This window comes from Aotus nancymaae, unplaced genomic scaffold (assembly GCF_030222135.1).
Source record: "Aotus nancymaae isolate 86718 unplaced genomic scaffold, 86718_ANA_hifiasm-v0.15.2.pri h1tg000079l, whole genome shotgun sequence".
NCBI classification, from domain to species: domain Eukaryota; kingdom Metazoa; phylum Chordata; class Mammalia; order Primates; family Aotidae; genus Aotus; species Aotus nancymaae.
In genome coordinates this window covers 17,306,634-17,332,994 of record NW_026988494.1, presented here as the reverse complement: position 1 = coordinate 17,332,994, position 26,361 = coordinate 17,306,634, and the positions used below count along the sequence as shown (strand labels likewise).

The following is a 26,361-nucleotide window of genomic DNA, read 5'->3' as shown; positions in this document are numbered from 1 at the left end:
ATATATATATATATATATTTAAAATATATATATATATATATATATACACACACACATATATATATATATATATATTTTAAAAAAATACTGCAAGAGCAGATAGTTTTCTTGGGTCTGAACTGGCACTTGGGAATGATGGCTGAATAGTGGGAACCAGGGAAGGGGGAGGGTGCAGGTCCAGTGCCCTCCCTCCAGGTAGAAGACCAAAAGGGTGGGGTCAGAGGCTTTGAGAGTGGTGTGAGTTTGACAGGTTAGTGGAACTGAAAGCTGTGTCGCATGGCTGGAAACCCACACATTATTCACATTTTCTAAATGGATGTTATTGGAACACAGTTGGGGAAATGCTGAGGTACTGGAAACAGTCCTGGGCAAAGAATCAAGAGCCCTAGGTTTTCATTTATTAATATGTCAGTTACCAGATGCCAAAAACTTCCTTCGGCACATTCCTGAAAGTATTTACTTTTTCAACATGCATTCAATGAATACCTGCACTTGTTGGGCTAGAGAGAGAGAGATGAAGCATGCATCCTGACTGTGAAGTCTGTTGGAGAAATAGACAAGTAATAAGATGATTTTAACACAGATGATGGCTGCTACAGAACAGAGGCCTGGGGAGGCTATGAATTTGTGCCTCAGTCAGGATGGAGAGAAGCCTTCTTGAAAGAGGTGACATCTGAGCAGAGTTTTTGCAGATAATTTAGAATGGGTGCTGTGAAGAAAGATGTTTTGACAGTGGCAGAAGCACATATAAAGTTGTGTTGCTGTGCAGACCATGGCTTGGTCAGAGCAGCTGGTGTCAAGAGGGAGCAGTGAACTAGAAGACTTAAGCAGACAGGGACTAGATTATGAATGGTCTTACATGCCATGCTAAAGCATGCTGTAAGTGTGTATTTTATTAATTTTTTTTAAAAAATGGATTGACTCTCCACATTTGGGGTTTAGGAAATCAGTCGGGAAGCAATGTAGAGATAGATTCTGGTTATGGAGAGGTGAGATTGGAGGCAGTGAACCCTGTTAGCAAGGTGCACACATATATACATACACACGCCCGCCTGCCCAAACCCACACACCAGTGGCTTAGACAAAATAAAAGTTCTCCTCCATGAAAGAATTCAGTTAAATGATTCAGAGCTTGTATATTGGTTCCACAGTATCGCAGGTGCTGGCTACTTTGGGCTAGTCGGTCTGCCATCCTTCCAGATTTTCTCATCTTCTGATGTGGTTGCTTGAACTCCACATTCCTGAGAGCAGGAATGCAGGGGGCAGGAATCACAAGGGCAAAGCGGCATGCACTAGCTGTAATATAAGGATATGGTACATCCTTAACGTCCTTGATAAATTCTTGGAAACTGTAGCTTCAAGCGAAATGTATAGGATGTGTAACAAAACCAATTTTCTTATCAAGATAACAAAATAGTGTTATTTGAGGACTTGCTATAGGTCGTTTTGCTTAAAGTCTTGGTTTTCAAGAACTAATCTACAATGTTAAGTGAGGACTTGCTTTTATTTTGAAGACGTTGCCATGGAAGACTTCTAGTTAGAGTTCGTTGCCCCTATGTCATGCCATGATCACATTTACCTGTAAGAGAAAGGTTGAAAATATAATATTTATTCAGTGGCAGTGTGCCCTGCTAAAAATGGAGGGGTTTTATCACTAAGGGAAGAGGAGAAATGGTTAGTGGGGTAAACCATCTGCATCTCTGCCTAAAAGTGGTACAGGAATGCAAGGGACACATAATGAAGACCTGAACTGAGGCATTGGAGATACGAAAGACGAGACATACTGCAGGGATTGCTGATACTGGTAACTGATTAGATACGGGAAGAAAGGAAGGTGAAGGGGTTGAGGGTGGTTTCTGCTTTGGGCAGCTGGATGGATGGGAGTGCCCTTCAACATGTAGTGGTTTGAGGGAGGAGCAGATTTTGGGATGAGGTGGAAGAATGCTGACATTTTGGCACGTTGCATTGGAGATGCCCATGTCACATTCAGATGCAGATATTGAATAGGCTGGTGGGTATTCAGGTCTGGGCTAGGGGGAAGATATTTTATTTTATTTAAAAATAAATGTTAAAGGCTTCTCTCCCTTCTTTTCTGTATTTTTTTCATTTCCTCCAGCTTTATTAAGATATAATTGGCAAATAAAAATTTTATATATTTATGGTGTACAACATTATATCTTTACATATATTCATTGCAATATGATTAAATCAAACTAACATAGTCTTTGCCTTACATACTTTTTTTGTGATGAGAACATTTAAGATCTACTCCTTTAGCAATTTTCAAATGTATAATACATTAGTAATTATGGGCACCATGCTGTCTGACAGATCCTAGAATTTATTCATCTCATCTAACTGAAATTTTGTACCATTTGACCAACATCTTTTCTTCCTCCTCCCCTGCTGCAGCCCCTGGTAACCATCATTGTACTCTTTGCTACTATGAGCTCCACATTTTAGGATTCTGCATATAAATAAGATCATGCAGTATTTGTCATTCTGTGCCTGACTTATTTCACTTAGTGCAATGTTCTCCAGGTTAATTTGTTTTGTCACAAATGATGGGATTTTCTGGTTTGTTTTTAAGGCTGTATAGTATTCTGTTGTGTATGTATATGCCACTTTTTTTTTTAATCCATTCATCAATCCATAGACACTGAGGTCAATTTCATATCTTAGCTCTTGTGAATAAAGCTGCAAAGAATTTGGGAATACACAGAAATGGGATTGCTGGGTCATGTGGTAGTTCTATTTTTACTTTTTAAAATGAACTTCCATACTTTTCCACCAACAGTGTACAGAGTCCCCCTTCTTCCCACATGCCTCCAGCATCTGGTACTTTATCTTTTTGATATTAGCCATTCTAACAGCTTCAAGGTGATACCTTACTGTGGTTTTCATTTGCTTTTTCTGGATGATTACTGATGTTCAATATTTTTAAATGTATCTGTTGGCCATTTGTATTTCTTCCTTTGAGACATGTCTGTTGCAGTCCTTTGCCCATTTTTAAGTTGGTTTACTTGTTTTCTTGCTATTGAGTTGTTTGACAAATAAAATGTATACATATTTATATTTTAGAGATTAACTGCTTATAAGATACAGGGTTTGCCACATATTTACCCAATTCTGTTGGCTGTCTTTTCACGCTGATAATTTTCTTTTGCTGTGTGTTAGCTTTTTAGTTTGACGCAATCCCAATTTTCTGTTTTTCCAAAAGGAAAGGCAACAAAAGTTGCCTGTGTTTTTGGTGGTGTATACAAAAAATCATTGCCTAGACCAGTGTCAAGAAGCCCTTTTTCCTATGTTTTATTCTAGTAATTTTATAGTTTCAGGTCATACATTTAACTCTTTAATCCATTTGGAGTTGATTTTTGTATATATTGTGAAATAAGAGTTCAATTTCCTTCTTCTGCATGTGGATATTCAGTTTTCCCAACACCGTTCATTGATGTTCTTTCCCCATTGTGTGTTCTTGATACTTTTGTGAAAGATTAATTGACTATAAATGTAAGGATTTATTTATGAACTCTCTATTCTGTTCCATTGGTTTAGATTTGTTTTTATTCTAGTATCATGCTGTTTTGGTTACTGTAGTTTCAATATTTTACAGTTAAGTAATGTGGTGCCTCCAGCTTTTTTTGTTTTGCACCCAATTGCTTTGGTTATTCGGGGTCTTTTTTGGTTCCATATGAATTTAAGAATTGTTTTTCTATCTCTGCAAAAAGTGCCGTTGGAATATTTATAAGCATTACATTGAATCTGTGGATTGCTTTGGGTAATAGGGACATTTTAACAATTTTTTAAATATTTAAACATGGGATATCTTTCGATTTATTTTTGTCACTTCAACTTTTTTCACTAGTGTTTTATAGTTTTCAGTGTACAGTTCATTCATTTTGGTCAGATTTATTCTGAAGTGTTCTATTTTTTGTAGGTACTATAAATGAGATTTTTAAAAAATATCTCTTTTGGATAGTTTATTATTGTATAGGATTGGTACTGGTTTTTGTATGTTGATTTTGTATCCTGCAACCTTACTAATTTATTAGTTTAACAATTTTTTGGTGGAATCTTTAGGATTTCTATACATAAAATCATGTCAATTGCAAAAAACAGACCGTTTACTTATTCCTTTTCAATTTGGCTGCCTTTTATTTCTTTTTCTTGCTTAATTACTCAGGCTAGGAATTCTAGTTCTACGTTGACAGAAGTGGTGAGAGTAGGCAGCCTGGTCTTGTTTCTTAAGAGTGTGATGTTAGCTCTGGGCTTGTCACATAGGGTCTTTATTATGTTGAGGTACATTCCTTCTTTACCTAATTTGTTAAGAGTTGTTTTTTTTTTTTAAATCATGAAACGGTCTTGAATTTTCTCAGATGTTGTTTATGAGTCCATTGAGATGATCTTATGATCCCCCATCTGGAAGGGAATGTGTGTGGGCTTGCTATTGGAGCCATTGGGCAGGCTCATTCCTGGCTCCACTGGGGTTTGCTTAGAGCCTGGATTTTCAGGTTCATGTCTGGAGCCTGGGTTTACTGTGGTGGGCCTGGATCTTGTGTCTGCTGGGTTGGGCCTAGAGCCTTAGTTTGTGAGGATAGGCCTGGATCTGCAGGGGCCAGCTTGGTGCTAAGATGGGCTTGGTACCTAGACCCATAGGAATGGGCTAGGCGCCTGAGTTCACAGTGGATGGCCTGTCATTAGGGTGAGTTTAGAGCCTGATTCTGTAGTGGTAATGGGTAGGGTCCTTAGTTTGTGGGACCGTTTTGGTACCTGGGCCTGGATGGACAGCCCTGGAACCTGGGTCCATGAAGTGCAGCCTGATGCTTAGACCCAAGGTTCACTGGGGGCAGGCCTAGATCCTTAGTCCACTGGTACTGGGTCCTGTCTGGAGACTGGGTCCCTAGGGATGGGCCTGAGTCCTGGGTTCATGGCAGCTTATGTGGCCCCAGGGTCTGCTGGAGCAGCTCTGGATCCTGGGTTCTATAGAGCATGAGGCCCCTGAGGCTGGCCTGGCTCCTGGGAAGCCTGCAAGGGCCAGACTGGCTTCTGGGTCTGTGGGTGCAGGTCTGAAGCCTTTGGCTGTTGGGGCTTAGAAGACATTTTAGAAGTGGATATGATTGCCTGGGAATCACATGGAAAATAAAAAGAAATCAGAAGTTGGCACTCTAAAGAAAAAAAATTTGCAGAACAGGCTGGCAAAGTAAGAAATTTAGAAGTATCAACCAGAAATAGAGAAGGGAAATTTTAACAGAAAGATATTTGGAAAACAAAAGAGAGAGGATTTTCAAAAGGAGGCAGTAATTGCAGAGACATACCACAGATAAGTCCAGTCTGATAAAGACTGAAGCATCTAGCAATTAGGAGGTAACTGAATGCATTCAAATAGGAGAAGAAGGGAGGGTGTGTGTGTGTGTGTGTGTGTGTGTGTGTGTGTATGTGTTATAGAGTTGCAATTAAACCAAAATTTTATTGTATTTTTTTAATGATCATACGATTGTTGGAATTACTCAGGGTAGATGGTGGCTGTTTCCTAAGTATTTCTAGGAGTGTACTCTCTATCCTCTAGGTGCCTTGCCCCTCAGCAGCACACTTGGGGCTTTGTCATTGTGACAGCATGGTAACTCTTTCTCTCAAACTAACATTCAGGGTGTATTTCCTGCTACATGAGAATGTTTTTTTTTGGAATAATAGGTAGATATTTAATACAATGGCCATCACGAATGGGTTTGAAATTTATGATGAAGCATTAGGGTTCCGGCTGTCACTGATCACCACTTCTCTGAACTTCAACATCAGGCCACCAATGAGAATAAGGGTCCTGGTCGGAACTGAAGCAGCCCTGGTCAGATTGTGGAACTAGGTGTGGTGAATGTCTTCATTTCTTTTAGGAGAATCCTAGCCATAAAGGTATGATACAGTCACAGGCACAAGATGATTTTGAGAAGTAGACCGTCCTTTAATTTTAACCTAATTACAGATATCTAAAGTAAAGATTTCTAGGTTTTTCCTTCAAAGAACATATTTTTTTTTTCCTTCTGAAAGCTTAGAAATAAATGTTTAGAAAGTGCAGTTTTATTCGAGTTGTGTTAATAGTTAGACAACACTGCCCCCTGGTGGAATGAACCTGCAACACCTTTTAGTAGCAGTTAAAATTGTGAAGTGCTGTTTGATGGTCCTGCCACCAGATTTCCTTCCGAGGGCAGTTAATACTCTTTTGTTCTTTCTGCCTAATTTAATCTGGAGGTTTGTCAAAATGCCAGTTGTGTACAAATATGTCCTGTTATATCTTAATCTCATTATGATGTTATGAAATAAAGATCTGGGATTTTCATGGCAAATACTTCTCAGATGGACATTTTGGTAGGGCCCTGAATACCAGATGTGTTAAAAATAATATATGAAACCTGGTCTAGTGCATTGATCTTTTTCCTCATGTATAAATTTTTCAAAAACTTCTGAAGAAATCATTCTTATTGGAGGCATAATAATTGAAAGACTATTGTGAAAGATCCTACTTAACTTGGCTGTTTGTGAACTGATAGTTTTTGAGTTGTTGGATTTGTTTTCCTATGTATTAAAATACGGTATAGGCTGATACAATGAGGAAGATATTTTTCTTAATTTTGGGGTTCAATCCTGAGTTCTCTTCTTCGTTGTATTAATGTTGACTAGTGATGTGCGTGGTGGGGGGGGTAGGGGTGTGCGTGTGTGTATCTGTAGGTGTATGTTTATATTTATATATCTATGTCTATGTATATCCCTGAAGTATGAATTGTAAAGAATTAAAATGCTGTTTGGAAAGTAAAAATCAAGATTTCATTTTCTGTTTTATCGGATCAAATAACCAGAAGTGAACACTCTTATATCATTATTATACAACAGATACTCTGCTAGGAACTTTTCATATTACTTTTGGAGCCTCAGACAGATCTTTTGATACGGTTTCTTCCCTCACCCCTGTTTCATAGATGAGGTCACTGGGACTCACTGAGGCCCAGTAGCTTAACCTCAGGTTACACAGCGAGGAAGTCACGGATCTGGCATGTCCAGTCAAGCATGACTTGAAGGCTGTCTCTCCACCATATCCTACAGCCTTGCAGGGAGTTGGAGTGAAGTGTCACTCGTCCCCAATTGACAGTGTGTTAACTTTCCTTGAAAGTAGGCTATACTTTTTGGCTTTGTTATCAATTGTTAGTATGATATTGAATAAATTATTTAACTTCTTTGGCTTTCCTGTTGTTATTTCAATCTTTAAACCAAAATCTGTGTCTGTGTCTCCCAGTGATTTGGGGAAAGAGGAGGTGGTGCTATAAGTTTGTGCTCCCACCCCTACTCAACCAAAAATACTCCCTCTTATCTGTTTGTTTGATTGATTGATTGATTGATTGACATTGACCACATTCTGTTGCCAGAATGGAATGCAGTGGTGTGATCATAGCTTGCTGTAGCCTGAAACTCCTGGGCTAATGCAATCCTCTGACCCCAGTCTCCTGAGTAGCTGGGACTACAGGACTACAGGACTACACCACTATGCCTGGTTAACAATTTTTTTTTTCTCCTGTAGAGGCAGTGACTTGCTGTGTTACCCAGCCTGGCCTGGCCTCGAACTTCTTTTATTTATTTTTTGGATTTCTGCTGTCAGATACCGTTTGAAGGCACAATTTCTCTGCTAAAATAAAACAAAACAAAACTTAAACCACTAAACTATATGATTTGCCCCATCTGGCTGATCATTTCTTTATGCGTCTTGGCACACCACAACGGCTTTTCATATTTTTCCTTTGGAAGGGAAAGAAGATATGGCCTGGGGCATCAGACTGTTCAGTGAAAGTTCCTCTCCATTGGGAACATTTGGGTGCGGGTGACAGGACATTCAAGTTGGGGAGCAAACTCTTCATGGGGCAGTCTTCTGTGTCTCAGGATCCTGAGCCATCTAAATTCCTTCTCTATTATAATTAGGCACCAGCCTGCCACTTTTTCCTTTCACTGCAACTTCCAGCAACCAAAGTTAAAGCCCCTACTTCCCAGCAGAGGCAAATTATAATGTCAGGAATATGATAGTAAAAACATATAAAAACAAAGAAACATATATTACATTTTTTGCTTACTTTCAACATTGTAGAATTAAAGAAAAAAAATACAGACTTGGCATGGTGACTCATGCCTGTAATCCCAGCATTTTGGGAGGCCAAGGTGGGCAGATCAGGAGTTTGAGACCAGCCTGGCCAACTTGGTGAAACTCCATCTCTACTAAAAATACAAAAATTAGCTGGACGTGGTAGCGCGAGCCTATAATCCCAGCTACTCACTTGGGAGACTGAGGCAGGAGAATTACTTGAACCCAGGAGGCGGAGGTTACAGTGAGCCAAGATCGAGCCACTGCAAGAAAAGAAAGAGAAAGAAAGGAAGGGAAGGAGGGAGGGAGAGAGGGAGAAAGGAGCCAAGAAGCAAGACCAACCGTTCATATATTGAAGCATCCAGTCAGAGTTTGTTCACTTGATAAAACAGTGGTGTTAACGGGGCCACCGTCAAACCTTAAGGGAGAGATAACCTTCATTTCTGTACATAAGGAGCTTTGCAAGCTATTTTACAGAAATAGTTTTGTTGCTTTAAGGGAAGCCATAGCAAATAAATGGGGATGGCTCAATGCAATACCCAACTGCACTAGGAAAAAGCAACTTGGAGTATTAGCCCTTGCGATGCTGGATTGCTGAGTATCTGAAATGTAGTTCGTTTAGTTACCCTTGGAACAACTGTCATAGCAAAGTTCGAGTTAGTCTTGGTTAAAATGAATAGATTTAAATAAAGTAGATTGAGTCCCTGTTTTAATTTTCTGTTTAAAGTGAAAATGACTAGAGACTCTGTGTGTGTGTGTGTGTGTGTGTGTGTGCGTGCGTGCACGCGCGCACCTAGAATTTGTCAGGAACTGAGATTTGTATAGTTTTGATTCTAATATTTAGATAGTTTTTAAAAGGGGAGGGCAGGAAATCTTGAAATTGAACTAATTTCTACAAATATTTGTGGAGTATTTGCTGTGTACCCAAAACTGCTAGTCATTGCTTATAAGGAGATAATGAACTTATAAGCAAGACAGCATTCCTACAAGGAACCATTAAACAGAAGATGATGTGTAATTAAGTGCGTACAAATTTCATGAACAGATGACTAATTTCATGCTAGATCCTGCACAGAGACAGACATGTGCTTTCATAGGGAGACAGACTGAGATGATCAGGATGAGAATGGGAAGTCAGGGAGATGTGGTCACCATATTATATGGAGAGTAGGGGAGAAGCAGCGCAGGGTGAGAGGGGTAATCAGAGAGTCTTTACAGGTATGTTCATTTATTCTTTGCCTTGAAGGGTAAGTCTTATTTGAATAGATGGAAAGCATGGGGAGAATATGGTTCTAGAAATAGGTGAGACTGAGTACAGGATGTTACGGAGGACAGTAGAATATTAACTCAGGTGGAGAAGTCAGTTAAGATATGATCATGGAAGACTTTCAGTATTAGTCCAAAAAAATGGTCATTTGAAGTGTATGTTTTGAGAAGCCTTACTTAATTGCTTAATTGGGGTGACTGCCCTCTTTCTGGGGGGACTCCACTGTACCTTAAAGTTTGCCTGCGTTGTTGAACCAGTCATTCATTCTGTAAAGGCCCAAATTTAAAGATTTTTCCTTGGCTAACAGAGATGAAACTATATCTGGTTATCTTGATTGGTATTTGGCTATTTTTGAAATTCTATATTAATTTACTTGTTATTAATGCTGACATTAATCAGTTTACCTATATCTACCAATATACATATGATCTACAGATAGTTTGATTTTAACCATTTCATGTTGAAAACTTAAAATTTAGAATTTTGTGATATATTGCTCTCATTCTCATGTGCCAAGGTGATAAAGGTTATAAAAATTAAATCCAGTTTAGCAATACATTTAATAAATCCAACTTACTGAAAAAAGTATAAATGAAAGGAAATTAAAATGTCACAACTAAGTATCATTAATATTATTGTTTGTTATTTGTCTGTTGTATTCAAGGGGTTGTTACTCTGTGGGTATAGTCATGTGCTGCTTCACTTGGGTGTATGTTCTGAGAAATGGGTCATTAGGCAATTTCATCCTTGTGTGAATATCAGAGTGTACTTGCACAAACCTAGATTATATGTTACATGGTACACACCTAGGCTATATGTTATGGCTCTAATCCTGTACAACATGTTACTATCCTTAGTACTGTAGACAGTTGTAATAGAATGCTAAGTATTTGTATGTCAAAACATATCTAAACATAGAAAAGGTATAATAAAAATGCAATATTAAAGATAAAAGGCCAGGTGCAGAGGTTCATGCCTGTAGTCTAATACTTTGGGAGGCTGAGGTGGGAGGATCACTATTGGCAGGATTGCAAAGACCAGCCTGCCCCATCTCTACAAAATAAAATAAAATGAAAAGACAAAAAAGTTGTATCATTGTATAGGACATTTACCATGAATGGAGCTTGCAGGACTAGAAGTTGCTCTGGGTGAGTCAGTGAGTACATGTGAAGGCCTAGGACATCACTGTCCACTGCTGTAGACTTTATAAACACTCAGCACTTACGCTACACTAAATTTATAAAATTTATTTTTCTCTCAATGACAACCTTAGATTACTGTAACTATTTTACTTTGTAAACTTTTAACTTTTGAAAAATTTTGGACTATTTTGTAATGATACTTAAAATACATGTACGTGGTACAACTATACTAAAATATTTCTTTGAATGTCTTGAGTTAAAAGGAAAATTTATTAGGTGAGTTACAGCTGTGAGAGCTAATATGAGACCCTCTCAGGCAGGGTTTCTTAACTTTAGAGGGTCTGGAGCACCCAGATACTTGATGAAAAATTTGTATAAATATTTAACTGATGTTTTTTGTCAGGAGAGGATCTGTAGCTTTCTCAAGGATATCTTTCTTAAAAAGAGCCACTTTCCTGAGACTTGAAGAACAGAAAAATCAGTGTGTTATATTTTCCTGGTCCTTCAGATACAACCGTTACCCTAATTCAGTCACACTAACATGATTTTTACTATAACATAATCTCTTCTAAGTAGTTCAGTTACTGAATATATATGTTGTTATAATTGTTTTTGAAAGGTGTATCTCATGCTAGAAAGATCAAAGAGACCAATTTATACTTTATTTTTTCATTTTGAAAAAAGACATTTACTGTAAATAGATCACTTTAATCTTAATAACTATGGGGAGTGGTGAAAATTATTTTAGGTCTATATTCATGAATTATCTTATATATTAATATCATTCATTAAAAAATAATGAATACCTTTTAACTTCAGAACACTATGATAGGTATCTAGGATCTAGAAAATGTAAGATAAAAAGTAAGTTAGGGAAGACAGTGTATAATTATGAAAATATAAGAACCCTTAGAAAAATATAAGCAATATGTATTTTGAGAATAAAAGGGGAGGGCGGGTGCAGTGGCTCACACCTGTAATCCCTGCACTTTGGGAGGCCAGGGCAGGTGGATCACCTGAGGTCAGGAGTTCGAAACCAGCCTGACCAACATGGTGAAACCCTGTGTCTAGTATAAATAGAAAAATTAGCCAGGCATGGTAGCATGCATCTGTAGTCCCAGCTACTTGGGAGGCTGGGACAGGAGAATTGCTTGAACCTGGGAGGTGGAGGTTGCAGTGAGCTGAGATTGCGCCACTGCACTCCAACCTGGGCGACAGAGTGAGACTCCATCTCAAAAAAAAAATAGAAAAGGGGAGGAGATGTCACTGAGAGTTGGTGAGGCACAGAGAGCTTTAATGAAAAGTGTGACTTGAGCTAAGGATATGCAAGATGAGTAGGACATAGTTAGAGAGGAGGAAATAATTTAATGAGCAAAAGTACAGAGATGACCATGTAACTTAGTAGGGATGCTAGTTGATCAATGGAGAGGCAGCTTTTTGGAATGGTTAACAGCAGGGATTGTTAAAACACTCTGTGCCTCAGTTTTTTAATTTGCAAAACTAGTACCTTTCTTGTAATTCTATGTGGTATGTGGCTGCTATATTTAAAAAGAAAAACCTAATACACAGTGCCAGCAAGATAGTAGTAGGGAAATAAGGTGGGGAGTTAGTAGCCAGATTGCAAAATTTCTCAAATGACAAGTTAAAGCAAAAGTTGGCAAACTATGGCCCTTGGGCTGAGTCCTATTCCCCTCTTGTCTTTGTAGGTCACATTTTATTGGAAAACAGCCTTGTGTTAATTTACTGTTGTCTGTGTTTTGGTTGCAATGGCAAAGCTGTGTGTTTGGGTAGAGACCTTATGACCCAGAAAGCTTAAGGTGTTTACTGTCTGGTCCTTTACAGAAAAAATATGCTAACCTTGAGTAAACAAATACAGCTCTAACGGAATTACAGATTTATTTAAAATTTTTATTTTGTTTTCTTATTTACTTCTAAGATACAATGGTAGTATAGGTATTGGGTACACATTCTCATTTCAAGAGGGAAAGATCAGCCAAAAGAAAGGGGTGGTAGGCTCCACCCAAGTCTGAAACCCAGCAGGGAAGACATTAAACCTTAAAGTTCCAACATAACCCTTGACTCCATGTCTTGTATCCTGGGCACACTGGTACAAGGGGTGATTCTCTGAAGCCTTAGGCAGCCCCATCTTCATGGCTTTCTTGGGTGCAGCCCATGTGGCTGCTCTCACTGTTGGAGTGCGATGCCTGCAGCTTTTCTGAAGTTTAGAGTGCACACTATCAGTGGCTGTACAATCCTGGGGTCTGCAAGCTAGATCCCTTATGACTGGATTGGTGCCCTCCCTGAGACAATGAGCAGTTCTCACTCTGTTAGTTTATACAAGAGCTAGTTGTTTAAAAGAGCCTAGCACCTCCTTCTCTCTCTCGTTACCTCTCTCACCTTGTGACATGCCTGCTACCCCTTTGCCATGTATCATGAGTAAAAGCTTCCTGGGGTCCTGACCAGAAGCAAATGCTGGTGCCATGCTTCCTGTATGGCCTGCAGAATAAACCTCTTTTCTTTATAAATTACCCAGTCTCTGGTATTCCTTTATAGGAATGCAAAACAGAATACTACACTTCCCCATGGGGCCAAGCAGAAGTAGAGGGAGCCACATCACCTACCTTCTCCCCGCTTTCTTGGACTGAGCTGAAGTGGCACTCTTTTTCCCGGGGAAACAGTATGTTGGCCACTCAGAGCACCCACACCTTTCCTGAGCCTAAGTTGGAGGAGTGCCGCATGTCCCTAAAATGGTGCTTTGGACCCCCAAAAAGGTCCTACATCCTAGTACCTAAGCCAAAGCAGCACGCTGCATCCTAGGGAAACTGTGTGAGCTGCACAGAACGGTCAAGCCCCCAGGCCTTAGCTGAAGGAGCACATTGGTTCCTGGGAAATCAGTGTCCTGGCTGAGCTAAGCAGCTGTACATCCCTGGGCTGAACTGGCATAGTACCTCATATCCCAGGGAAGCAGAGCAGTGGCTTAGCTGAGGTACCCTGCCCTATAGGCCAAACAACTCCTGTGTCCAGCTCCTTGGAGCTGGTCTAGGCCCTAGAGTCCGAGCTGTTGGGACTCATCTGTTCTTGAGAATGGGATTATCACCGTGCTGTTCCCTGCCCACCACACTCTTCACCCCACCATGCTACAAATAATAGCTAGTCATACTCAGTACTTGCTGCCACTGCACCTGGCCTCACAGAGGCTCAGATGCTAATGATCACCACCAACCCAGGGGTCTAGAGTCACTACCACAAGGTGACTCATGTCCTGGGATCCGAGTTGCCATTTGGGTCAGGTTCCCAAATCGCAGTCATACCTTGCTCCTTGAGCTCAAACCTTCAGAGTATCACTTCCTTGGAGTTGGATGAGTGCTTTACTGTATTCCCCAAGGATAGAATCACAGCTACAACCTGGCCTCCGGAGCCACAGATCCTGATTCTGGGGGCAACTCACATCAAACCCATTCACAGACAGCAAGCTTGCACCCCATGATCCAGGTGTCACAGTAGGTTCACAAGACTCTGAGCCTAGGACCCTGGCCCCACAGCCACTCAGTGCTGTTGCAGCCACTTGTAGGCCATGTCAGACCTGACATCAAGAGAAATCCTCTCACCTAAGCCTCCCCATTGTGGGGAAAATGAGAATAGGAGGACCCCTGAAGCTGTTGAGACTGAAGACATTAACAGCCAATGCCACTGCCACCACTGCTACAAACATCTACAGCATATGCCACTGAGGCACACACAGTTACTGCTGACATTAAATGCAGATAAAGAGTCTGCACAGATACCATACTACTGCACCTGTCTAGAAACAGTCACCATACTCTTTCCAACCAGCACAGTAAAACCCAACTGAAGGTGAAAACCTTTCTGTACAAAAACCAGTCTATTCAGTTTGAAAGAGGCAGCTGTGCCATCAGACAGCAACACCCAAATATCTACCACACAGACATCAACACAGGGAGACAAGGCATGAAAAGGCAAGGAAATATGACACCACTAAAGAAACATAATAACTCTCTAATAACAGATCTCAATGAAAAAGAATTCAATGACTTGCTGGAATATGAATTCAAAATAATAATTTTATAGTAACTCAGTGAAATTCAGAAAATAGAGACAGACAATTCAAAGTCAGGAAAACAATTCACCATATGAATGAGAAACTCAGCAAAGAGATAGAAATTATAAAATAAATAAATAAAAATTCCATATTTGAAGAATTCAGTGAATGAAATAAAAAAAAATACAACAGAGACCTTCAGTAGAAGACTTGATCAAGCAGAAGAATCTCTGAAGTTAAGCTCACTTGAAATTATGATCTGAGGAAAAAAAAGAAAAATAATAATGAAAAACAGTCAAGAAAGCTTATAAGACTTGTGGGACACCATTAAGTAAATAAATATTTATATTATGGGATTTGCAGAAGGAATAAAAAAGAAGGCATAAAAACATATTTAATGAAATAATAACTGAACACTTACCAAGTTTGGGGAGAGATATGGACATCTGGAGCCAGGAATCTCAAAAGTCCCCAGATAAATTCCACCCAAAAAGTTTTTTTTTTTTTTTTTTTTCCTGAGGCACATTTATGTCAAATTGACAACAGTCAAGGACAAAGAGAAAATTCTAAAAACAGCAAGAGAGGAGAGTCAAGTCACATATAAAGGAATCTCCATTAGACTAATAGCAAATTGTTCTGCAGAAACCTTACAGGAGAGAGGAGAATGGGCTGATATAGTCAAAGAGCTGTAAAATACTGCCAGCCAGGAATACTATGCCCAGCAAAGCTATCCTTTAGAGATGAGGGAGAAATAAAGTATTTCCAAGACAAACAAAAACTGAGAGAATTCATTACCACTAGGCCAGCCTTACAAAAAATGCTCAAGGGAGTCCTGCATCTGGAAGTGCAAAGACAAAAATTACTATCACAAAAACAAGCAAAATTATAAAACTCATTAGTAGAGCAAATACACAAAGGAGAAAGAGAAAAGAATCAAGACATATGACTACAGAAAACCACCAAACTGCAATGATAGAGGAAGAAGAGGAAGAAAGGAATGAAGAGAGGAAGAAAGGAATGAAGAGAGGAAGAAAGGAATGAAGAGAGGAAGAAAGGAATGAAGAGAGGAAGAAAGGAAGGATATACAAACAACTTCAAAAACAATTAACAAAATGACAAGAGTATTTTCTCACCTATCAATAATACCTTTGAATGTCAATGGATTAAATTCTCCACTTAAATTATATAGATTGGCTAAATTGTTGAAAAACCATGACCCAGCTCTATGCTGCCTACAAGAGATTCACTTTACCTCTTGACTATTGAACAACAAGGTTTTGACCTGTACAAGTCCACTTATATGCAGATATTTTAATCAATAAATATGTTGTTCAGTTTTTTGGGAAATTTGCAATAATTTGAGAAAACTTACAAACCATTGAAAAAAAGAACAAGAGTTATGACATGAATTTATAGAATATATGTAGCTATTAGTTTATTTAATTTACTACCATGAAATAGACACAAATCTAATATAAAAAGTTAAAATTTATCAAAACTCATATACACCAGACTACACATAGTGCCATTTGCAGTCAAGAGAAATGTAAATAATCATAAAGATGCAGTATTAAATCATAACTGCATAAAATTAACTGTAGTACCTACTGTACTATATAATAATTTTGAAACCACTTGTTGGTGCTGTTGCAGTGAGCTCAAGTGTTGCATCTGCTTAAAATGCTGTATGATGCTAATCAGCTCCATATGAGCAATTCCTCTGTCTAGTAAATTATGTACTGTATTAAAAAGTGATCTCTGTGGTAGTGCACACCTGTAGTCTCAGCTACTTGGGAGGCTGAGGGGGCATCCTTGAGCCCAGGATTTTGAGCTATGGTTGTGTTACTGCATTCCAGCTTGAGTGACAGAACAAGACCTTGTCTCTCTTAAAAAAAAAAAAAAGGCCTCTTACAGTTCTCAGGTATTTTTCATCATGTTTAATTTAATACTGTAAACCTTGAATAACACCATGAGACCCATACAAATTGCCACTAGTGATGCTGGCAGTGCTCCCAAGAAGCAGAGAAAATTCATGATGTTATAAGAAGGGTGAATTGCTTGATATGTACCAGGCGGACTGAGGGTTTGAGGTCTGTAGCTATGGTCACCTGCCGTTTCAAGATAAAATAATCCAGCAATGTAAGTACGGTTGTAAGGAAAAAAAAGGAAATGAGTTGTCACTGCAGCTCTCTCAGTAGGCATATTGAACTTGAACTTTTTGATATTGAAAATGTAACTGTTATGTGGTTACAGGATACCTATAGAAAGGCATGCCTATAGACTCTACAATGATTTAAGAAAAAGTGAAGTTAGGGTATGACAACTTAAAGCAAAAAGGTGTTGGATCTAAACTTGGAGAATGTAATGCCAGCAAAAATGGCTTGATAATTTTGGAAACAGGTTTGCCTAAAAAAATGTCAAGATACCAGGAGGAGCAGCAGACAACCAAGAAGCAATAGAAAAGTTCCCAGACACCTTTAAGGAAATTATTGAGAAGAATGGATATCTGCCTGGCAGGTTTTTTTTGTTGTTGTTTCCTTGTAGAAAAAAATACCCTATTCTGGTAAACAGTTCCACAAAGGATATTTATTAATAAGAAAGGGAAGTGAGCACCAGGATTTAAGGAAGGAAGGGATAGGCCAACTGTACTGTTCTGTGCACATACAGTTGGATTTATGATTAGGACTGCCCTTGTCTATAAATTTCTAACCCCTGAGCCTTGAATAGAAAAGATAAACATGGATACCAGTCTTTGGGTTGTATAACAAGAAGACCTGGACAACAAGAACTCTTCAGCGCTGGATTGGTTCCATCAGTGTTTCCCTAAAGTCAGGAAGTACCTTGCCAGTAAGGGACTGCCTTTTCAAGTTCTTTTGATATTGGACAATACCCTTAGCTACCCAGAACCCTAAGAGTTCAACAGTGAAGGCATCAAAGTCATCTGCTTGCCCCCAAACACTATTTCTAATTCAGCCTCTACAACAGGGGGTCATAAGGACCATTAAGACTCATTACACACAGTGTTTTATGGAAAGAATTGTCAGTGCTATGGAAGAGAACCCTGAAAGAATATAATGAAAGTCTGGAGGAATTACATCATTGAAGATTCCATTGTTAAAGGAAAAACTGTGAAAGCCATGAAGCCTGAAACAATGAGTTCTTGCTGGAGAAAACTTTATCTGGATGTTGTGCTTGACTTCACAGGGTTTACAATAGAGCCAATCAAGGAAATCATGATAAGAGATTGCAGATATGGGAAAAAAGTTGTGGGAGGTGGTGAAGTAGGATTTCAAGATATGGATATCAGAGAAATTCAAGAGCAAATAGGTATCACACCAGAAAAATTAACAGCAGATGAATTGCTGGAGATGAGTGCTTCAAAAGTAGTGCCAGATAATGAGGAAGAAGACATGGAAGAAGCAGTTCTAGAAAACAAATTGACATGAGACAATCTGGCAGAAAGGTTCCATTGATTCAAGACTGTTTTTTGACTTCTTTTACGGCATGGACCCTTCTATCATATGGGTACTGAAACTAAAGCAGACAGTGGAAGAAAGATTGGTACTGTATAGAAACATTTTTGGAGATAAAAAAGTTAAAAAGTCAGACAGAAATGATGATGTATTTCTGTGAATTTATACTGAATGTGCCTGCCTCTCTTGCTTCCTGTTCTTCCTTTACCTTTTCTGCCTCTCCCATCCTTCAGATAAGAGCAGCAACTCCTTTCTCCTCCTCTTCAGCTTATTCAATGAGAAATTGAGGATGAAGACATGTATGATGATTCATTCCACTTAATGAATCATAAATATATTTTCTCTTCTTTATAATTTTCTAATTTTTTTGTCTGGTTTATTTTATTATAAAAATAAAGCATATAATACATACAACATACAAAATATGTGTCGGTCCCTATTTATGTCATCAGTAAGACTTCTTGTCAATACTAGGCTTATTAGTAGCTAAGTTTTTGGAGATTCAGAAGTTATGTGGATTTTCTACTGCATAGGGGTGGTGGTCAGTGCCCTTAAGTCTCATCTATTCAAAGGTCAACTGTAGACTGAATGTGAAAGTATGGAAAAAGACATTCCATGCAAACAGAACCCAAATGTGAGTAGATGTAGCCAATTTTATATTGGATAAAACAGACTTTAAGTAAACAAATGTAAAAAGAGACAAAGAAGGTCATTATGCAGTGATAATGGGATCAATTCAGAAAGCAGATATAACAGTTATAAACATATATGTACTTAACCCTGGAGTACCTAGATATTCAAAGCAAATATTACTAGATTTAAAGGGAGAAATAGACTCTAGTACAATAATAGTTGGATACTTAAACACCCCTCTAAGCATCAGATAGATCATCTAGACAGAAAATAAAAAATCATTGGATTTAAACTGTACTTTAATCAAACTCTCAGCAAGTTAGGTAAGAAGGAACATACACAGTCAGAGTCATATATGAGAAAACCATAGCCAACATTATACTGAACTGGGGAAAGTTGCAAACTTTTCCTTTAGGTCTGGAACAAGACAAGAATGACCACTTTTTTCAATAGCACTAGAAATTTTAGCCAGAGAAATTGGGCAAGAGAAAGAAATTAATGGCATCCAAATTGAAAAGGAAGAAGTCAAATAGTGTGTCTTTGCAGACAACATTATCTTATATAAATAAAACTGTAAAAGCTTTAAAAACAACAACAACAGAAAAAAAAACCTTTGAACTTACAATTTAATTCAGTAAAGTTGCAGGATACAAAATAAACTTAGAAAGATCAGTGGTATTTCTGTATACCAGCATTCAAATAGCAGAAAAAGAAATTAAAGCAATCCCAGGTACAGTAGCTATAAAAAGTAAAATACCTGGGAAAAAATTTAACCAAGGAAATGAAATATCTCTAAAGGAAAACTATAAAACACTGATGAAAGAAATTGAAAAGGGCACATGTGCAAATAAAAATATGTTGCATTTTCATGAATTGGAAGAATTAATGTTGTGAAAAGGGCCATACTACAAAAAGCAATATATACCTTCAGTGCATTCCCTATCAAAATACCAATGTCATTTATCACAGAAATAGAAAAAGCAGTCCTAAAATTTGGATAATACTGCACATACCCTGGATAGCCAAAGCAAGAAGAACAACGTTTGAGATATCACACTACCTGACTCCAAAATATACTGCAAAGCCATAGTAACCTAAATAGCATGGTACTGTCATAAAAACAGATACATAGACCAATGGAAAAGAATATAGAACCCAGAAATAAATCTCGTATTTACGGCCAACTCATTTTCAACAAAGGCACCAAGAACATTCATAAATAAAATAAAATAAAAGTATAGCCACTAACGGAAAACAGCATGGAATAAATAAATTCCATGCTGTTTCAATAAATAGACATGTCACAACTCAAAAGAAGACATAGAGATGGCCAACAGGTATATGAAAAAATATTGAACATCAGTATTCATCAGGAAAATGGAAATCAAAATCATAATGAGATATTCCATCAACATAGTTAGAATGGCTATTGTCAAAAAGAGAAAACATAAATGCTAATGGGATTAAGAGAAAAAGGGAACTCTTACACGTTACTGGTGGGAATGTAAAGTAGTAAAGCCATTAAGGAGGCTGGGCATGGTGGCGCACGCCTGTAATTCCAACACTTTGGGAGGCCGAGGTGGCCAGGGCTTGAGCTCAGGAGTTTGAGACCAGCCTGGGCAACATAGTGAAGCCTCATCTCTACAGAAAATTCAAAAATTAGCTGGGCATGGTGATGTGTGCCTGTAGTCCCTGCCACTTGGGAGGCTGAGGTGGGAGAATCACTTGATCCTGGGAGGTCAAGGCTGCAGCAAGCCAAGATTGCCCCACCACACTGCAGCCTGAGCAACAGAACGAAACCCTGTCTCAAAAATAAAATAAAATAAAATAAAATGAAAGTATAGCCACTAACGGAAAACAGCATGGAAGTTGCTCAAAAACTAAAAATAGAGCTCTCATATTATGCAGCAATCCTGCCACTTGGTATATATCCAGAAAAAAAGGAAATCAGTATGTTGAAGATATATCTGCACTCCCATGTTTATTGCAGCACTATTCACAATAACCAAGATGTGGAATCTACCTACATAGCCATCAACAGATGAATGGATAAAGAAAATGTGATATATACACACAATAGAATATTCTTTTGCAATAACAATGAATGAAACTCTGTTATTCATGGCAACATGGATGAGCTAGCTTGGGGACATTATGTTAAGTAAAAGAAGCCAGGCATAAAAAAGATAAATACCACATGTTCTCACCCATATGTGGAAGCTAAAAAAGTTGATCTCATAGAAGTAGAGTAGAATAGTGGTTACTAGAGGCAGGGAAATGTGGAGGGGAGTAGGGTATAGCCAAAGGTTGGTTAACATATGCAAAAGTACAGCTAGCTAGGATGAATATAGTGTTCTATAGCAGGATAGGGTGAGTATAATTTAAAACCATTTATTGTATATTTTCAAATAGCCAGAAGACTGGACTTTGAATGTTTTCAACACAAAGAAATAATAAATGTTTTAGGTGTTGGATATGCTAGTTGGATATGCTAGTTACTCTTCTTTGATCATTATATATCATATACGTATGTGGAAATACACTGTATCTTATAAGCATGTACAGTTATTATGCATAAACTAAGATTAATAATAAAAGCCTCAAACACACATATTTCCTTTGTGCCTTTTGTCAAATTATAAAAAGGAAAAGGGCTATAGGAAAATTAATCTAGCAAAATGGCTTAGAGTGGATTGGAAGATATGAACTAGTGTTGAGGAGGGGAGACTTGCTAGATCCGTGGTTAATTCCTAAAGTAATCATATGCACTGTAGAGAAGAGATAGTGATAGGAATATAAATGCATAAATGCATGAGACTTTCAGAAAGTAATGATAGTCTTGGTGACTGTAGATCTGGGGAGGTAGGATGACTCTGAAGTTTGGCAGTAAAGTGACAGGAGATGTTAATGATGCATCTGAAATAGGAATTCTCCTCCATGAGCTAGTTTTTCAGGGAAGGCAATTGCTGTGGTTTTGACATGTTGAATGTGTGACTTGGGGCATCTGTCAAACAGGATTGTTAACTTTTTGCTTTATTCTGCTTCTCTGCATATGCCCACCTTTCCAGGGGATGATAGGTACAGGGGCACCATTCAGAGAGCAGACTGCCTTGATTGCCAAGAGCCCATGCAGGATCTCAGGAAAGTGAGACTCTCGTCCTCAGTGCAGGATTCCTGTTTTCTGTTGGTGTCTTTCAAATCGTGGGTGGCTTATGTGGATATGTAACAGCATGGCATGTAACTGGCAATGACTTGACCACTGTCTGTGAGAGAAGCACAGGATGGAGTATCCAAAAGCTCTCTTGAGAGCTTTAACACTTCACACGAAACTCAGACCCTTCCCTTTCATTCAGAACATAAGATGCTCATCCCTTCTGGACATCTCCCTAGACCTTCCCTCAAAATGAGCTAACTATATGTGAGCTGCTTCTGGTTATGGTTTACTTTGTATTTTTTTCTCATTATGTTGTTATTATCATAGGGTGGGAGGCCCTATTGTCAAGACAGATGGCAATGTAGCTTTGAGATCATTAACTCTGCTTGGTAAGATTTCATTTGTATTAGTCTTTCTTTATACTTGGAGTTAAAAGAATACAATCTGATCTACAGTTACCTTGCTTTCATCTTTCCTTGTTCTGTTATCCCAGTTCAATTTCAGACCCCTGCCTCAGATGTCTGTTCTGGGTGATTGACATAGTCGCTTCTAAGTGGACTAAATTACTGACATCTTTCACTTTTCCTGTATAATAGTTTATATTTGGTGATTCCTTCAAATGCAACAGAACTGTGAGGTAGCCTAAAGCCTAGGGAGGATGTCAGGTCTGGACACCTGAAATTATCATCATAGAGCTACAGAATTATCAGTGTAGAGCCTTACATATAGTCATTTTGAAGTTTTCATGTGCTGTTTCATGTGACTTCTGTCATTTAAATCTTACAACAACTTTGTGAACTAAGCATCTTGTTTGCCTACAGTGATTGTTTGAATTAGGTTCAAAATTAATTGTACAAAAGCCTGGGAGCACAAAAGTACTTCATAGTGAGCACAAAAGCCTGGAAAAGAAAGGCATAATTACTGGCCCCAATCACATGGTAATGTATCAAAGGCTGATTCCCAGCACTAGCAGTAATAACAGCTAATTCTTACTAAGTATTTCCTGTGTGCTGGGCACTGTTTTAGGCAATTTATATCTATTGACGGGCTTAGGGTACATTTGCCACCATAACAGTTTGTTGATTGGATGATAGATATTGCTTCCAACCTCTTGCATTTTATTTTATTTATTTATTTGAGATGGAGTCTCGCTCTGTCACCCAGGCTGGAGTGCAGTGGCGCCATCTCAGCTCACTGCAACCTCTGCCTCCCAGGTTCAAGTGATTCTCCTGCCTCAGCCTTCTGAGTAGCTGGGATTATAGGCACATGCCACCATTCCCGGCTAATACTTGTGTTTTTAGTAGAGATGGGGTTTCACCATGTTGGTCAGGCTGGTCTCGAACTCCTGACCTGTGATCAGTCCGCCTCAGCCTCCCAAAAGTGCTGGGATTACAGGCATGAGCCACCGCTCCTGGCCTTGCATTTTAAATGCAAAGAATGTGAAATAAGAAAAATAGCATGCAGTCAACTAATCCCTGGGGCTCCACCTTTAACTAAAGGGCAGTGGAAAAAGTACAACAGGCCAAGAAAATGGAGCAGAATTGCAGCTGTGGCAGAACCGCATCTGGGAGAGTGTGTTGTCTGTGAGTCAGTGAGAAAGAGGGATTCCAAAATAAATCCTTTACCCTACCTTTCCTTTAGTTGTCCAGACTGTTCTCTGCTCCTGGGTGTGGGTCTGGAGTTCCAATCCTGCTTTCCTGCCATCTAGCACACTGATACCCTCATTCAACCTTACAGAGAGTTGGAATGGTGCATTTCACTTTACTTGATTCTTGAGACAAGACTACAGTGTTTGAAGAAAATATTTTACTTAAAGAAAAAATAAATAAATAAAAAGAATCAACTTAGAAATAAAGGAGTTTCCAGAATATAGAATTACAAACCTGATTTAACCAAAGGCTAGCCAGAAATCAACTCAATAAGTACAGTTTATCGAGCCCTTCTGGTTGGTTCCTGCTGCCCACTTAGATGCCATTTGGATGCTTAGTGACTTTTCTACTTTTAGGGAGATTCAGTTACCCCCAGAACTTGCTGTTGCTTTCTCTTTGGGGCTATATTATATAAATCCCCTCAAATCAGCCCCTTAAGCCCAAGGCTCTGTTTGTTCCTGCTCCTGTGCTATCCCACATCCTTAGGTTCTGATTCCATCCCAGGCCCAGTACATGGCAAAAGCAGTTTCCCAGCTCACCATCAAAGTTCTTCTTGCCCATTACATACAACTGTGTTTTATGCTGTCTGGACCTGTCTTGCAATTTGATATTTGTACTTTCTGGGGTTCTCAGTGATGTGAGGATGCAACAGTGCACAAAACAGATGCATATCACTGACTTCTTGGACATTTATTTCATTTGCATCAGTGGGACTTATATTTTGATTACATTTGAAATCAAAATATAATCATATTATGTAGTTGTTAGTATAAGAATTTACTTAGGGACTGGGCGTCGTGGCTCACACCTGTAATCCCAGCACTGTGGGAGGCTGAGGTGGACGGATTACTTGAGGCCAGGAGTTTGAGACCAGCTTGGCCAACCTGGTGAAACCTCGTCTTTACTAAAAATACAAAAATTATCCAGACACAGTGGTACATGCCTGTAATCCCAACTACTTGGGAGGCTGAGATGTGAGAATCGCTTGAACCTGGGAGGCAGAGGTTGCAATGAGCCGAGATCATGCCACTGCACCCTAACCTGGGTGACAGAGTAAGACCCTGTCTCAAAAAAAAAAAGAATTTACTTAGGATAATATTGGAAACAACTGGAAATAACCAGACTACTCAACAATGACTAAATTGTATTACTAATGATACATCGTGTGTTTATTAAAAAATGTTTATATGGTTTATATTAATAGAAAATAAAGTTGTGTGTGTGTTTATGATTGTAAATAAGTCACTGCAAATAATCAACAGGGAGAGAAAGATTAAAATTCTTCAACTGTGCTAGAAAAAAACATAATGCACCATAAAGTAAAAGAGTGGCTTTGTTTGTTCTCTTCTGCTCTTCTGTATATTCACATGTGGGCTGCCAACTAAATGCCCCTTTTTCTAAACTTTGGTCTGAGGGATGCTTTTTATTCTATCTTTTAACTGTGTATTGGCTAGGTTGCTTAAACTTTCTCTATATTCTTCATTTGTAAAAAGGAATTAATACTCAACATATCCCAAAGTTAAGGTGAGGATATTTTTCTCAAAAAGATATCAGAAAAGAGGGAGTAGTCTTCCATTAATTTCTTCAAGTGTTCTGTATTAGGGATGCTCTTAATTATTTTGATTAACAAAGAATTCTTTGGAGAAAACACATGAGCTTGAAATAACTACAGATAATGCCAGTTTGGGAGGCTCATGGAGATCACTAAAACAGGTTAAAAAGAGGGAGAAAACAAATTGAACACACATTTGGTAATTATTTCTGGGGAAATGTTCTCAAAGGTGCAAGTGTTGAATGTTGGATAAACTACCTTCATAAAGATGACTTTTATAGGTCATACATGCAGTAAGTGATATTCAGATCACTGCTAGTGAATGAATACTGTAGGTTAGGATAGAATTTCTGGTTACAGCATCACACATTTAAAAATTGCTGTATCTCAAATAACTTAAGACAGAACTGAAGATGCAAGATGAGGAGACTGTAGTGGTAGCAAAGATCCTTATGACAAATTACCCATGAAAAGCTTGAACAGAATCATTTCCTGAAGTGTAAGTGAATGAAAACAAGCATTTATTTATTGTTTTAATGTATTATGTGATTTTTATATATACAAATTAACATAATAAGGAAAATATTGTAAGGAGCCATTTGATTATTTCATCCATCCTAAAAATTTAAATATTCAATATGGCCAATAACTTTTTGCCCCATTGGAATTTACGAACAACCTAATAGCTATTTTAGAGTTGCCTTATATTTAGGTATACCTGACATCTACCTGGTAGGGAGGTTTTAAGGATTAAATGAAACAGTTAATTGGGTGTCTACTATGTAGCAAGCATGATCCATGTAAGCTCTGGGTTAACAAGGACTGACAGAGACCTGCTATGAGATCTGCTTCCTGATCTTCTTTGAGCTTTCCTTCCTATCACAGGCTGGGTTAGGGCACGGAAGAAACTGGTAGTTGGGAGTTTCTTAGAAAGTGATAGGGGAGGCTTGAGAGGTGAAGAGCATCTTGCTTGGCCCCTGGAAGACAGGAATCTCTAAACATTAATTGTGACTTTCTGCCACTCGACCCCTTTTCTCTTTGTTCCCCACCCCACTCTAACCCCCAGTGCAGTTTGTAGTGCAGGGAACACATATCTTTTCTGTGCTGAGAGGGATCACACTCAGTAACTCAAGACAATGAGCTTAGCTAACTTTGTTCATCTGTTGGGTGGACTATGGACAATTGTAGAGCTTTGCGGGTGACTTTTAATTACCTCTTTATTACATGTAATGTTTCCAACATACAAACCTTTTATACTGTGTTTTTCAACAACCTTACCAGGAGGGTTGTATGTATACCCTTTATAAATTAAATT

At 38.6% G+C, this 26,361-nt stretch overlaps 1 protein-coding gene and 1 long non-coding RNA gene across 7 annotated transcripts in view; one reads left to right on the top strand and one right to left on the bottom strand.

The window, feature by feature from the left end:
- The window catches only part of PSD3 (pleckstrin and Sec7 domain containing 3), a 674,493-nt gene that overhangs the window by 298,298 nt on the left and 349,834 nt on the right, over positions 1-26,361 (top strand). The window lies entirely within an intron of this gene.
- LOC105705375 (uncharacterized) overlaps positions 121-26,361 on the bottom strand; it is a 30,691-nt gene continuing 4,450 nt past the window's right edge. Inside the window, exons 3-4 of one of the 2 annotated variants that reach the window (XR_010339602.1) lie at positions 8,310-8,379; positions 121-1,579 (exon numbers count right to left, since the gene is read on the bottom strand). This is a non-coding gene — a long non-coding RNA (uncharacterized LOC105705375). The remainder of the gene's footprint in view (positions 1,580-8,309; positions 8,380-26,361) is intronic. The other variant, XR_001104661.2, reaches the window with a different exon arrangement.